Raw genomic sequence first — 12,440 nt, forward strand, 5'->3', positions numbered from 1 at the left:
ATCTTTTCAAATGTTTTTCCTTTCACTGAGTGTTTAGCTGATAGGAAAAGCATAATTCACTCCAAAGACTGATGGATAAGACGTTGTTCATTTTCTGGGCCAGCACATATGGAGAAAATAATTCTAATTAAGCACATTGGATGATTCTTGATGAAATCAGTTATCTATCAGTTGGAGCTACCTTTCCTTCCTCTCCACCCTCTTCCTTTTAAGTGTTATTTCTCAAGGCCAAAAAACCCAGGCACAGCTGACAATGAATTTTTGTTGTTTAAAAGAAGAGTGGATGTTAAACACTTTTGTTTTATGTAAGACTTGGGCTTCCCATCTGTCTGTCTATGGGCATTGCTTTCCTTCTACTTTTAATGTGTACAGACATGGAAACATTGATTGCAAGAAAGAATTAACATTCCATGTGGTCTCTCAATATAATATTTTTGTATCTCCCCTTAAGCACATCCTGTCCTATTATTTCCCATCATAAGAAAGATAGGGAACAATGACCAAATTAACTCTCAAGTACTAACAATAAATTAGAATAGGAGGGAGCCACATTAGATAAAGGAAAAACATCCTCCAATATTACACAATAGATGGTCTTCTGAGGGAGGTTGCATAATCTCTATTTGGGAGAATCTTTAAGAAGAAAACCATTTATTTAGGTAGCATCAAAAGATAGAAATTAAAGAAGATAAAACTTCCTGCTTTTTCTTTTTCCTCCACTATAACAGCACACACATAATTAAAGAATATTAAGGCATACTATGCTTGCTATGTATATAGCCAGCAATAATAATTGACCCAATGATACTTCTTGCATTGAAATAAAATAGTTCCATGGCTCAGAACATGGAACCTAAAGGAATAGTTGAGGGAGCTCAGAGCTCATTTAGGTGATAGCATACTGTAGCAATTAGAAGTAGGGTTTTGGTATTAAGTAAATGAAGGTTTGGATTGAAGTTCTATAATTGAAGGACCAAACCATATGCTGGGCAAGTTACTTAACCTTACTGAATCTGTTTCTTCTACAAAATTCAGAGTTATCATGAATACAAATAAAATATGATAAATCCTCTCCATACAACCTGGTGCAGAATAGACATAAATTAGCCTGAACTTAAATTGACAGATGAGGAAAATGAAGACTAGATGTTAAGACTTGACAGTGATGTGTAGTTAGTTACAGAACTTTTGATGCAACAAAGGGGACTTCTGGCATAAAGTTTTATTTTACCACCATTTTTCCATTTAATTGCCATAGCATTGCATTTGTCTGAGACAAGTAGATGTTGTCCCTTATTACTAAGAGAGCAAGAAAACTACAGAGAGGGAAATTGGTTTAAATAAGAATGTGATTCAAGTTTCAATGAAAAATTGAAACCAATAAAATTAGATTAATCCTCTCTCCCCACAATAACTTTTCACACTAATCTGAGTTTTTGTTCTCTGAATGCATATATTACAGAGGGACATATCCAATGTGTTCATTTAAGATCCAAAAAAAGCTGGTGAAATTTTGAGTGTGAAAGCAAAACCACAGAGACTGCCCCACTCATTTATCTAAATTGTGGCAGAGCAAAAACCCTGTGATAAGGCCCACCATATGAATTGAACCCCAAGAAACAGAACTCCAAAACATCTGTAAATTGTGGCAATTTGTGGCCATTTTGGGATTCTAGGAGCTCATGAGGCATTTTGATGCCCAAAGAGCTTTTAGCAAATAGAGATAAAAGACTGTTTCATTATAAAATATTTCTGTTTTTAATGCCCCCTAAGCATGCATTTTATTTTTAAAATATTGTCCCTGTTCTTTTCTCAAATGGAAGATTTTTTTCCCTGATGATTGGGGCACTGTAGAACCCAACCTTGAACCCTGCGAAATTTCAGAGTGGGGTTTAGAAACGTCTGCATGGATCTGAAGTTTCCATGATCTCATCCAAGGTTAATGACATGATACTCATAAGCTTCTTTAAGCAGGTTTCAGTTCGATATCTAGAATTTCTGGTCAACTTCTCTAGTACCTAATCCTGTATCCAGAATGCAATGCGTTTATTGAATATTTCCATCACCGCTTACAGAAGAAGGCACTATGCTAGGCCCTGACAGAGATGTGAATCCAAAGGGCAGCCAATCTTCATGAAAGGAAATATCAGGAAACACTGTTGTCTAACAGTGGCTATTTATGTGTTAAATAAAACTCAATGGAAAGCACTTCTAATCAAGGAAAGAAAGAAAGAAAGGAAGAAAGAAAGAAAGAAAGAAAGAAAGAAAGAAAGAAAGAAAGAAAGAAAGAGAGGAAGGAAGGAAGGAAGGAAGGAAGAAAGGAAGAAAGAAAGAAAGAAAGAAAGAAAGAAAGAAAGAAAGAAAGAGAGGAAGGAAGGAAGGAAGGAAGGAAGGAAGGAAGAAAGAAAGAAAGAAAGAAAGAAAGAAAGAAAGAAAGGAAGGAAGGAAGAAAGAAAGAAAGAAAGAAAAAGAAATGACAGCCGATCTTTTCTGTAGCACAAATAACAGGATGTTAATGGGATTTTTCTTGTTGCACTGAAATTGATGTGTAGGTTCTCAGAAAGGTGGTAAATCTAAATAGATTCACCAATTGTTCCTGACACAGCAAATGTGGTTTTACTAAGAGACCCCAGGCATAGCAGCCCTGTGGCAACCAAATTTAATGTTTGTTTTCCTCCTCCACCCTCTCAACCCTACTCTATCTGAGAAAGTACAAGAAGATGGGGATAGTGGAGGAGTCAGTGTTTTTGGTGAGTAGTTTTTCCTGTGGGGAGGGAGATGGTAGCTACTTTCCACTTCTCAAAGCCAAGTTATTGGCTGAGGGCAGAAAGATAGGGGGCTCTAAGAACCCCTTATAAAAGTTGAGGATACCCGCAAGAAGGGGAACCTGTCACCTGCTCCTTGACTTTCCAATCTGAGAAATGGCAATACTGTGGAGCGTTGGTGGGGGTTGGGTGGGGGACCAAATAGCACCCAGTGAAGATACTTCGGTCAATGGATAAAGCACTTCAACTACAGCAGGTTAAGTAAAACAAACACAGCTGGTCTATTTCTTCTCCCTCCTCCCACCCCAAACACTTGAGGAACAGGCCTCCACAGAGGGGAAGTGAGAAAAAGGGTGTTAAAACCAGAGCCAGGGCAAGCTTAGCATCCATAACAGGGTGCTAAGCTGGGAGGAGAAGTGAAAGAGCAGAGGGAGAGGAAAAAGATTTACACGAGATTTGAGGTTGAACTGGATTGAGCCTTCAATTGCTGAAAAGTGACCAGGAAGTTTCAGAATCTATTCAAGATGTCATTAAGGACAGCCAAAGCTGACTCAGTCCAGCCAATCTGAAAGTTGCCATTAGGGAAAAATAACCTTGTTGTTACATTCATTCATTTGTTCAACAAATAGTAGTTGAAAGCCTACATTGTGCCTGGCACTGTTCCAGGCCTTGGACATTCAGCACACAGGGAACAAAATAAAGTCCCTGTTTTTTAGAGCTTACATTCAAGTGGGAGAAAGGCAACAAACAGACAATAGAATGGTTGCACACTGAATTCTACATAATCATATCCTTCCTATTTTGGAGAATGTACTTATAACATTCATTCAATGGAATAGGATTCTACTTAGATCCCATGGATAGACTCCACTCTGAAGTTGCTGCTATATTCAGTGAGTATTTGGTACCAAGGCGTAGGCTTTTTTTTTTTTTTAAAGTAGGATTTTATTTATTTATTTATTTATTTATTTATTTATTTATGAACCTCCAAATCAATGGATTGTGATATTGTGATGAAATGTCCATTGTATGCAGAAAATTGTTGTAGAATTTATAGAATTAGCAGGACTAGGAAAAATAAAACTTAAACTAATTGTCTTTTCTTAGATGTATGGGGAAATTCTAAAAAATTTTTAGATTTTTACAACTTCCAAATAAACCTAGATTTTCACAACTTCCAAAGAAACCTGGCTTTCATAAGAGATCCAGGTGGGTCCCTTTCTGTGGGGGAAAAATAATCTCACCATCTTTATCCCTTCCTTACCAGAAACAGAATTCTGAAGGGACTTAGAGACAACAGAAAAGGGATGTGAGCCCTGTTACTTTGACATGTGCTGTGCTTAATGGAACTAACAAATATACTCTTGGAAGACTTCAAATGGACACTTTGTGGTTGATGTAATGGTCAATAAAAACAATGAGTGGGCTATGGTAGATGTTGACTCTGATGAAGAATGTGTAAGTGTTTCTCATTATTCTCAGCACCTGTGATCAAATGTTGAAATCCCTTTTCACCTAGACTGGACAGAGTGGATTCTCTTACCTAGAGTGAAAACATGGCACCATTCAGGAATTTGAAAAATGCCTCCCAATCAGAGATGCCATTAATTCTCTTCTTTGAGTAGCTGAACCATAGGGCCTTGGTTACTTCTTGTCCAAGCTATGCCCCTCCCCAGCAGGCACAGATGCAAGTGAGAGACAGACTTTTTGGAAAGCCAATAGGGTCATGGTCAAAATGATTTAACTCAGGATTTCAAAGCTGAGTTGATGCCATGCTATGAAGAGAAGCATTTGGAAAACCTTTATGTCTGAGTGAGGGGAGCCCTAATTCAGAGAGCTGGACTTCCCTGAGCACCCTGTGATTCTTTCATGTGATATTTCACATTGTCTTATAATTACAAGTTTTCTTGACCTCCTTCAACTGGATAGAGACCTTGTTTATTTTGCCGATCAATGAAACCCAGGGCCTGCTGTAGTCCTGACTCATAGTGGGTACTTATTTCTTGATTGAATGGACAAGTGACACAGAAGCTCTGGAGAGTGACGGGTTTGTGGGGTCCAGCAGTGTCTGTTGTATGGTTCTGTGGTGGAAACTGTCCTTCCCATAGCAATAGTGGAGGGTGACATAGACAATTTGCAGAGGCAGAATCAGGCTGTCTGATCATGTAATACCTATATGCTGTCCTTCAAGCATACAGCTCAGGCCAATGGCCTCTGTGTCCAGATCTTTGTCTAGGAAAAGTGATAGTTGGCTATTTTTAGACTCAAATTTTGTTGTGATGCATGGCATATATCTATAAGCCAGATATTATCAAATATAGACCAAGGGACTGCATATCTGAAATTCACAGAACTATTTAAAGATACCAATGCAAATGCCAGTGTGGTTAAGAACCTGGTGACATGGCCAGCTTGTGCCAGAAATGGAGCTCCATCAGGCTTTCTGGACTCCAACTGCAGTGCTATTTCTACTCTGCCAATGACTCCCAAGGCCTTTTCTGGGGGAAGGGGACATATAAAATATTGCTGTTTTGCACATTGGTATCTGAAAAGTATTCCAACAATTTGGATCGCTTAATTGTTGTAGTTCCAACTCCTCTCCAATGCTGCCTACTATCTACTTTGATGGACACCTGTAAGACACCTTAAAACAGTGGTTCTCAACCTGTGGGTCGCGACCCCTTTGGCGGTTGAACGACCCTTTCACAGGGTCGCCTAAGACCATCCTGCATATCAGATATTTACATTATGATTAATAACAGTAGCAACATTACAGTTATGAAGTAGCAATGAAAATAATTTTATGGTTGGGTCACAACATGAGGAACTGTATTTAAAGGGCCAGAAGGTTGAGAACTACTGCCTTAAAAGCTTTTCAGTTGCTTTCTTAAATTTGTAATAGCTAACATGTTTGTTGAACATTTTCTTTTTAATTTTTTTTTATTCATTGAGTTTAGAGAGAGAGGAAGGAAAAGAGAGAGAGACAAACATTGATCTGTCATTACACTCATTTATGCATTCACTGGTTGATTCTTCTATGTGCCTTGACCGAGGATTGAACCACACCTTGGTATATCTGAATGATACTCTAACCAACTCAGTCACTGGGCCAGGCCAGAACATTTTTCAATCAATTAAAAAGTACTAACCATTCAACCTCCTCACTCCCCACCATTTCCCAGGGGGTAATCCCAATTAATAGTTTTATGTGTACCAGTGTTTTACCTATTCATAGATGCACATACCCACATATATGCATATGTTCATGTATATAGCTTTTTTAATTAGAAAAAATGAGATAATTGTTATGGGTTGAAGTGTCCCCCCCTCCCCATTCAGATGTTAAACTCCTAACCCTTAATACCTTAGAATGTGACTTTATTTGGATGAGGTTGCCGCAGATGTAATTCATTAAGATGAAGTCATACTAAAGAAGGGTGGACCTCTAATCCAATATGACTGGTGTCCTTATAAAAAGGGAAATTTAGACAGAGTTAAACATGCACATAGAGAACACTATGTGAGGATACAGGGAGAGATTGGGGTAATGTATCATCTACAAGCCAAGGAATGACAAAATTTGCCAGGAAACCATCAGAAGTTGGTAGAGAGATATGAAACATTCTTCCTCACAGCCCTCTAAAAGAACTAACTCTTCTAACATCTTGGTCTTGGTCTTCTGGGTGCCAGAACTGTGAAACAATAAATTTCTATTGTTCTAGCTTACCTAATTTGCAGTATTTTGTTATGGTAGCCCTAATTAACTAATAATATAGTCACTATACGGATGTTGTTCTTAAAATTGCCTTTTTAACTCAAAATATACATCCTTCTAAGTCAATACATATATTTATACATTTTTTAATTGTTGCATGGAATCTTATTCAATGGCTATTTCCCATTTAAAGAACTTGCATATTTTCACTCTTATTGCAATTAGCATCATTATTTTTTTTAATGTAAAATGTACCATCTTAACCATTTTTTAAAAAGTCTTTATTGTTGAAAGTATTACATATGTCTCCTTTTCCCCTCTTTGACCTTTCCCAGCCCACTACACCTCCCATAACAGATCCTCACCCCACTATTGTCTGTGTCCATTGGTTATGCTTATATACATGCATACAAGTCTTTTGGTTGATCTCTTCCTCCCTCCCCACCACCGTCTCCTGCCTTCCCTCTAATGTTTAATGGTCTGTTCGACGCTTCTATGTCTCTGGATCTATTTTTGTTCATAAGTTTATGTTGTTCATTATATTCAACAAATCAGTGAGATCATGTGATACTTATCTTTCTCTGACTGGCTTATTCCACTTAGCATAATGCTCTCCAGGTCCATCCATGCTGTTGCAAATCCATCTTAATTATTTTTAAGTGTACAGTTCAGTAGTGTAAAGTACATTCACATTGTTGTGCAATCTCCAGAATTCTTTTCATCTTGAAAAATTGTCATTCTATACCCATTAAACAACTTGCCATTCCCTCCTACCCTCAGCTCCTGGCAACCATCATTCTACGTTCTGTCTCTGTGAATTTAAATATTCTAGGTACCTCATATAAGTGAAGTAATACAATATTTGTCTTTTGTGCCTGGCTTGTCTCGCTTGGTATAATGTCCTCAAGTTTTACCCATGTTTTGGCAGGTGTCAGAATTGTATTTGTTTTAAAAGGTGAATAATATCCCTTATATGTATGTGTAGACCATATTTTGTTTATCCATTCATTCATCCATCAATGGAAAGTTAAGTTGCTTTTACCTTTTTGCTATTGTGAATAGTGCTGCTATTGAACATAGGTGTATTTTTGAGCCCATACTTTCAATTCTTTTGGATATATACTCAGAAGTGGAATTTCTGGGTCACATGATAATTCTATTTTAAATTTTTTGAGGAACCACCATACTGTTTCCCATAGTGGCTGTGCCATTTTACATTACTACCAACAGTGCCCAGGGTTCCAATTTCTCCATATTCTTGCCATTTTGTGTGTGTGTGTGTGTGTGTGTGTGTGTGTGCGTGCGCACACGTGTGTTTTAAATAGTCATCCTCCTAATGGGTGTGAGGTTATATCTCATTGTGGTTTTTACTTGCTTTTCCTTAATAGTGATGCTACGCATCTTTTTATGTACTTGTTGGCCATTTGTATATCGTTGGAGAAATGTCTATTCAAGTCCTTTGCCCATTTTAAAATTGGGTTGCTTATTTTTTGTTGTTGTTGAGCTGTAGGAGTTCTCTGGATATTAACCCCTTATCTGATATCTGATTTGCAAATATTTTCTCCAATTCCATAAGTTGCCTTTTCACTTTATTGATTGTGTTCTTAAAGAATGTTCTTATATCCTAAGACAAACATATCAGTACTAGAGGCCTGGTGCAAGAATTCGTGCACGGGTGGGGTCCCTCATGGTGGCCTGTGGGGATTGGGTCCCAGCTCACGCCCCCAGCCTTGCAGCCCGAGCCCTGCCTGGCACCCCATGTGGCCTGGAGCTGCCCCCTCACCTGTTCCACCATCCCTCCTGCAGGGTGATCAGTTGGGGCTGGGTACCCCGCCTGGCTCCCTCAGCACCTGGGAGCCGGGTGGCGACTCTGCCCCCATGGCTGGCTGCCGTCTGCTGGGTGATTGGCAGAGCCATTGGCCCCCACTCACACCTGCCTTGGCCTGGCAATATCTGCTCCACCATCCCGCTGCAATCCCACTATCCTCAGGGCCCATAGGGGCCAACAGTGCCTCCACTGCCGCCTGCTGCCAGCACCGCATTGCCGGCGCCCACCATGTTACACACCGCCCCCTGGTGGTCAGCGCATGTCGTAGCGAGTGGTAGAACTCCCAGTCGAACTCCTGGTGGAACAATGTGCATATTAGGCTTTTATATATATAGATTTCTGTAAGATAGATTCTCTGGGTGGAATTCCTAGTTAAACTTCCAAAAGTTGTACCCATTTAGACTCTTACCAATAGTGTATGACCATTCTCCCATCTCCATTCCCTTGTCAGCATTGCGTAAGAGATATATTATAAAAATTGACATAGACGTTGAAAGGATATTTTTATACACCACCATTCTTTTCTTCAAACAGTAAAAACCTATTACATCATGGTTAGCTATTAAATGAATTTTGGTCAAATCATGTTGCCTGGACCTTTAGCACATTCATACAGTAAAAACCTATAACTCAGAAATTGGTTCTGCCCTCAGCCTTAGGGTAAAACACTTTTACTTTTTTTTACTAAAAGCTCTATAATTAGTTCTTTTACCTCAAGTGATTTATTCTAATGAATGGTGTCATTTTATAAATTGAGTAAATAAATCCACTCCAATTCATAGCTGGAGAAATTATAGGAGAAGCCAGTATGCCAGAATGTCCAGTCTATGCCAAGGATTCAGTCTCTCAGCCCAGAATTTTCCCCATTGCCAGCCCCTCTGCACCAGGCTAAAAGAGCAGTGCAACTGAAATATCTGACATTGGGCCGAAACCGGTTTGGCTCAGTGGATAGAGCATCAGCCTGCGGACTGAAGGGTCCCAGGTTCGATTCCGGTCCGGGGCATGTACCTGGGTTGCGGGCGCATCCCCAGTGGGAGATGTGCAGGAGGCAGCTGATCGATGTTTCTCTCTCATTGATGTTTCTAACTCTCTCTCTCCCTTCCTCTCTGTAAAAAATCAATAAAATATATTTTAAAAAAAAGAAATATCTGACATTGGGAAACAATGGGCAATGATGTCCCACAGATTTGGTGGGAGTTGTGTCATGGCAATCAAGAAAAGGACCTGGCCCATGAGGATATATTGTGGCTATATTTTAAAAAATAATTATAGGAAGATAATCACTTTCTTAGGTCTTGGGACCAGAAGGGGACAAAAGCAATGGAGTTCTCACCCTTAAATCATACCACCTGTGTAAAGGCATATGAGGTCCCCACACTAACATTAGGGAGGTCATGCAAAACCACCATGTCCTCACACATTTCCTCTTCTTTCCCTGCTGGGACTTTCTGCACAGAGCACTTGTGAAGGATGAACCGTGCTTTGGATGAGCACTGATTTTTCTGTGTAATTCTGGGTTGGAACACACATGTTTCACTCTCCCTAACATCCTCGATTGCAGTTTATTAAAAACCAGAGAAGTGGGGCCTGCTGCTTCCATACAGCTTTTTTTGGTTTATTGGCTCTATTTGCTTGTAAAAATATGTTTTCAATTACACTTAAAACATTTGGTTCGAACGACTTTGGGAAAGTCAGAGGTATTGTTTTTCCTGCCTACATCACATACGTTCTGGTTTATTAGGGACTTACAATGCAGTGTGCACTGATATCAAATGGCCAGTGATAGAACAGAGTCCTGGGAGGAAGGTGCAGAGTAATCTTAAGCTATAAATAATAGAGGAGTAACAAAAATCGGTGTTTATTCTGGACTCGTTGTGAGCATGACAGATTACGGGCATGACCATAAATGACAAAACTATATGTAAAACCCAATGGGAAAATATGAGACTTCTTGGAACACAAGATCAAAACAGGAAATGTTGGTTTGAGGTGAACCTCTTTTCCTCAGATAGAACTTTCTAGATTTTTTTCCAGCCAGCCATATCTCATTATTTTTCTTTGACAATAATGCAGAATTGGAAAGACTTTGAAACCACTAGCTCAGTGGGGCCTAAAGGGGACATTTTTGCTTTCCTCAGAGAAGTAATAGCTGACAACAAATTCTTCATGGTTATTATTATTAGCATTTTTGTCCAGGTCTTGAACAAGAAAATATTGCTTTATTGAATGCTGGTTAATATTCATCTGTCCAGACAGAATGCATAGATGGATTATACTGAAAGGAGAAGGGAGGCCACAGTGAAAAGTTAAGTGACAGTTTTGACTAAAGTGCCATGAAAGTATCCCCCCTGCCCCCACCCACACTCCCATACACATGACCCTGGTGGGAACTTCTAAGGGCCAACCACGAGTCAGCTATGCATTATCCATGAGTCATGCATCATATATAGAGCAACAGGGGGCTCACAGTGCTGAACTAGCCACCACCAGGGAAAGGTATTTCTTCCTACTGTTTCTTTCTACTTAACCAGATATTGTAGTTGTCCCCATTTCCGGCCTAGGACCTTAGGTGCATAAGTATCACCTGGGATGCTGGTTAAAAGTGCAGATTTTAGGCCAGATTTCAACCGTGAGATTCTATTTCATTAGAACTAGTTGGGGATGGGGAATCACAATGCAGTTTGTCCTTGGACCACACTATGACACACTCTGGGAAACTCTGCCTAGGATGAGGGTGAGGGGACTGGCTGGGTGTTGTAAGAATTAGTTTTTTGTTGCCGTGATTGCTAAGGGCTTGTCTTAGACCTTCCTTCATGCCTTTCACTGTTGGTGGCTAAAGACTTCTTGATTTTGGACTTCTTTGACCAGACTTGTGACCATTCACTTTTTCTAGAACCCTGGTCAATCCTTGACTCTGTTACTTTGTCTCTGTTATCTGTGCTTCTCTGATGATCATTTGCGCATCCTTTATTCATTCTTCCATTCAACCAATACTGAGAACCTGCACTTGGTTTCAGGCGCTGTGCTGGGGACACATTGCTTAGTAAGACAGATGTAATTCAGGTCATTGTGGGATCAGCAGGAGAGACAGTCAGTTAATGAAAACAGCTACAGTGAGAGTATTAGACGCCATAAAGGGATATGGGGCAATGTGATCCAGTCCAGGTGGTATGGCAAGGAACGGATCTGGAAAGAGATGGACAGGCCCAGACCAGGCCTTGTAAATCCTTGCCATTACACCTTGTGTCACCAAGCCCACTCTACACTATAATCACAGTTTTCTCTGAAGGGAACCGTCTCTCTTCTCATTAAGGGCTTTCATTCACACAGCTCTGTCTTTCAGGCTGGAACACTCAGCCTTCTCATCACCTCTGATGGAGTTTGGGCTTTAAATTTGAGAGCCATGAAATATCTCTGAAATATTTAAAGCATTTAAAAAAAAATTCACTGAGGACATGTTTTTATTGATTTTAGAGAGAAAGAAACATCGATGTGAAAGAGAAACATAGATTGACTGCCTCCCCCATGCGCCTCGACCAGGGAATCGAACCCGAAACCTGGGCATGTGGCCTGAATGGGAATCGAACCTGTAACCTTTCTGTTCCCCAGGAGAACCAACTGAGCCACATGGTTGAGTCACAGTCCAGTCTGCACTAAGAAAGAAGGCTACAGCCCTGACCGGTTTGGCTCAGTGGATAGAGCGTTGGCCTGCGGACCAGAGGGTCCCGGGTTCGATTCCAGTCAAGGGCATGTACCTTGGTTGCGGGCATATCCCCAGTGGGGGGTGTGCAGGAGGCAGCTGATCGATGTTTCTCTCTCATTGATGTTTCTAACTCTCTATCCCTCTCCCTTCTTCTCTGTAAAAAATCAATAAAATATAAAAAAAAAGAAAAGAAAAAGAAGGAAGGCTACAGCTGTGATGGGCAGATGGTGCAAGTGATTCAGAGTGAAGTTGAAGTTCAGTAGGTAGGAGAGATGGTATGAAAAGCACCCAAAGAATATGTGATGGAAGAGACTTAGGAAGAGAAATACCTCTTCCACTGTAACAGGAGAAAAGGAGAGAAGGATAGAATGGCCTGCAGGGAAGATGTGTGTGGTGACAGTAGGTTAAGGATGTTTTTATAGAAATTTC

At 40.1% G+C, this 12,440-nt stretch overlaps 1 protein-coding gene across 3 annotated transcripts in view; it reads right to left on the reverse strand.

Annotated features, from left to right (window-relative positions):
* Positions 1-12,440, reverse strand: part of COL8A1 (collagen, type VIII, alpha 1) — a 167,947-nt gene that overhangs the window by 135,681 nt on the left and 19,826 nt on the right. Inside the window, exon 1 of one of the 3 annotated variants that reach the window (XM_014535593.1) lies at positions 11,584-11,668. The exons of the other annotated variants lie outside the window; for them this stretch is intronic. The gene's annotated coding sequence lies outside the window, so the exon portion shown is untranslated. Of the gene's footprint in view, positions 1-11,583; positions 11,669-12,440 lie in introns of those variants that run through there. 3 annotated transcript variants of the gene reach the window in all.

This window comes from Myotis brandtii, unplaced genomic scaffold (assembly GCF_000412655.1).
Source record: "Myotis brandtii unplaced genomic scaffold, ASM41265v1 scaffold1464, whole genome shotgun sequence".
NCBI classification, from domain to species: domain Eukaryota; kingdom Metazoa; phylum Chordata; class Mammalia; order Chiroptera; family Vespertilionidae; genus Myotis; species Myotis brandtii.